We start from the raw sequence: 3,660 nt of genomic DNA on the forward strand, positions 1-3,660 counted from the left end.
GACCTTGGGGCTTGTGCGCACAGCAGAGTGCTGGCCCCCCCAGGCCATTTAATCAGCGTGGGGCCGGGTGCGCAGGTGGTGTCCAGCTGCGATCTCTGGTTTTAGAGATCTTTGCTGTAGAGTGCAGGCGTTTGCCAGAGAGTCAAGTGACACATCACCCCTGCCCCCCCAGGGGGATGGCCACACGGGAGTCCCTTTTTCATTATCCTGGGATTTTGGGCACACACACACACATGCCCGCTGTGGTTTTCAAACCGCTGGATCTGAGACGTTAACCCATTAACCATGGTTGGCCACGTGGGAGTCCAGCAACATAACCACCATGCACTGGCTAAGCCCTGCCCCGTCGCCCCCTCTCCCCACTGCCTCCTCAGGCCTTGCCCACCTCTCGCCGCCTGCTCCAAAGGCTCCCTCCTGAGTGGCACCGCAGATCCTGTTCCCGCCACCCTCTCCTGCATCAGCACTGTCGGTGGCTCCCTACTGTCCCCGTCTGTACTCATCCCTGGGTGTGATCTCTCTAAAAGCTCTCCAGAGAGGGTCGGCAGGTGGTTAAGGTGCTGGGCTTCTACATGGCCATCTGTGGTTCAGGCCCTGGATCTGGCAGCTTGCTTTTTCACTTTCCCTTTCTCTCTGTCTCTCTCCAGTCAAATAAAAAATAAAAAATAAAAAACCCAGTAAATACAAGCTTTCCAGTGACCAGGTGCATCCAGGCAACCCCTGCACCATGGCTAGAGACTGTCCTGACGGCACGTGTCCGTCCTGCTGTGTTCCGTGCTCCCTATCTGCTACGTGGCAGTTACCTGACGTGCCGCCTCACAGCTCTGACGCAAGCTCAGGGCCTGCGCTCACGGGACCAGACAGTGCGTGTGGGAGGGGAGCTCTGGCGGCATCCTCCTTGTGGCTACACAATTGGTTTTTGGGGCCAGTAGGTGCGTGGAGGTTAAGACACACATGGCCGACCATGTGGTTCGAGTGCTGGACCCGGTGGCTTGAAAAGCACGCCGGGGGTGTGCATGCATGGAGAAGGGAATGTGGTGTGGTCGTTCCCCAGGGGGGTGCTTTCTCATCACCCCACTCCTTCCCTCCCTCTCCCTCTTTCTGGCAAGGACAGGTGCCCTATGGCAAATTTAAAATGAAGAAAAGGAAAGAAAAGATCTTATTCACAGATTCTCGCTAGTCTTCTGGGCAGGACGGCGATAACGGTCCTTCCCCTTCCGTGAGTGGGCGAGGGGCATGGGCGGTGTGTCAGGCGGTTCCAGGATGGGGTCAGAGGTCGAGAAGACAGTGACAGCCGAGGCAAGGCAGGCCAGCCTTCACATGCGACACCGTGATGCGTGCCTGGCCTCCTGGGAGTCACTGGCTGTGACCTGGGACCATCGGTGTGGGTCAGCCTCACAGTGTGGGTTTCACCACTGGGCCACTGTCCGGTACCAGGGCTTAGGAAGCCATGTTCACAGTGTCCGCCTTGGGGTCCCCGAGGTAACACACATCCCTGTTTTAGTGGCAGGGCTGAGGAGGCCTGGGGAGCTTGGCCTGGCCCACGGCCACCGTTCCAGCCTGACGTGGATCCCGACCGGGCAGAACTCAGGATTCTGGACCCCACGGCCATGCCTTGTCTTCGCCCTCTTTCCCGGGAGTCCTCTGCCCTCCCCTGCTGTCGGTGGCCTCTGGTCTGGAGGTGCAGGGCTGTGCAGAGAGCGTGGGTCTGTTTACAGTTCAGTGATAGGTTACGTAACCGCCAGGCATGCTGCGCTCCTCTGAAGGAGAGAGAAATCACATCGGCTTTTGTGGGTCTTCATTCTCCTTCCGGCGGCTGGGCCCGTGTTCCAGGGAGAGGGCTGCCCGCCCGTTTCTGCCAGAACGACTGGTCAGAGGACACCCCGTCCAGCCCTGGCTGCCCTGTCTGGCCGTCTGGTGTGGTCTGAGGGCTCCTTGGGGCTGCATCAGCCAGACCGCCCCTCCCTGCTTGAAGTTGGACAGGGCAGGAGCCCAGAGCGCCCGTAGCCAGATGTGGCCAGATGTGCTGGCTCTGGCTCCAACTCGCCTCCCTCTGCTCCCCCGCCCCGGTAGTGCGTCCAGGTGACTCCACTTAACCCGTGTCTCCCGCTCTGTGCTCCCAGGAAGGAGGAGACGGTCACCGTGTACCCAGCAGACGTGGTGCTCTTCGAAGGCATCCTGGCCTTCTACTCCCAGGAGGTGCGGGACCTGTTCCAGATGAAGCTCTTCGTGGACACGGACGCGGACACCCGGCTCTCCCGCAGAGGTGCGTGCCCCAGGCCACTGGTGGCCTGGGGCGGAGCCGGGCTGGGAGCCTGCGACAGGCCCCTCCCCACCTGAAGCTGGTGTGCCTCACTGTGGACGGTCACGTGGCACAGCCCGGCTGCGTCAGTCCTGCTCCGGAAATCCTGCTGCCCAGCTTGGTGCTGTTTGAGAAGGGATTAGTCACTTACCCTTTTGGATAAGGCGAGGCCCGTGAGGTCACCGCCATGCAATGTGAAGCTGACGCTCTGGTTTTGCTGGGAAGAGGTCTGTTCAGTGCCGAGTTCCTTGAGATCTTTTTCCACAAGGAACCCACGTCAGGGCGCCTCGTTGGGAGCTCGGTGCAGGGCATCTGGGGTTGGGATCTCCCCTGCGGCCTCGGCACTGGCAGCTCACCCTGCAGGCCAGAGGAGGAGCCAGAGAGGTCTGTGGGGGCCGCGTCATTGTTGGCATCAGCTCAGGTGCAGACGTGGCAGTGCCCCCTGCGGGCCGACGGAGTGTGTAACAGCGTGTGCGCCCATCCAGAGACCCTGCCTCTGCCCAGGGTGCAGCCACGCCCACTGGCTGGGGCTGAGCCCGGGGACTGAGCTCTGCAGGACCCTGCGCAGAGAGGCTGGAGCAGGGGCGGGACGTGGAGACACTAGGGCAGGAGATGCCATGGTCATTAAACGTGGCACACAGCGCAGGTGTGGGCAGCAGGGCGGGAGAGACTGGAGAGTGGCCTGGGGCTGAGCTGTGCTGACTGAGCCTCCCAGTTTGGTTCCTGGCAGGCAGTGGGGGGTGGGCAGAGGGGAGCACCCCCGGGGCTCTGAACCTGGTTCCTGGTGGGCAGAGGGGAGCACCCCCGGGGCTCTGAACCTGGTTCCCGGTGGGCAGAGGGGAGCCACCTGGGGCTCTGAACCTGGTTCCCGGTGGGCAGAGGGGAGTGCCCCAGGCGGGGCTCTGCGCCCAGGCGTGAGCTACTGGGGTGCCCGACGGCAGCTGCACCGTGGAGGTTGTTGTGCTGATTCTGACTGGGAGGCTGAGGGGAGGTAGGTGGGGAGGGTGACAGGGTGTTAGTGTAGCAGCTGGAATCCGCAGGATCCAGCAGTGGCTGAGGAGTGGGGACAGGGACATAGAGCAGTGGAAGGAGATCAGGGTTCGAGTCTTCATAGAGTGCAAGAGGGAGGGAAATGTGAATGAAGATGGCACCCGTCCTCTGTCACTGTGAGGAAAGATGGCACCCGTCCTGTGTCACCGGGCAGATGAAGGCTGGACATGTTTCTCTCCTGGCTGAGAGACAAGTCTGTGGTGTGCCCATTTAGTGGTCTCATCCCACGGACTGCAAGTGGAGTCCGTGGCACTTGGTCTGCAGCTCTGGCCACAGTGCACCCGCCACCTGGCCCTCACCACCCAGCCCCC

The sequence above is a fragment of the Tupaia chinensis genome, unplaced genomic scaffold, assembly GCF_000334495.1.
Source record: "Tupaia chinensis unplaced genomic scaffold, TupChi_1.0 Scaffold000070_1, whole genome shotgun sequence".
In the NCBI taxonomy this organism is placed as follows: Eukaryota; Metazoa; Chordata; class Mammalia; order Scandentia; family Tupaiidae; genus Tupaia; species Tupaia belangeri.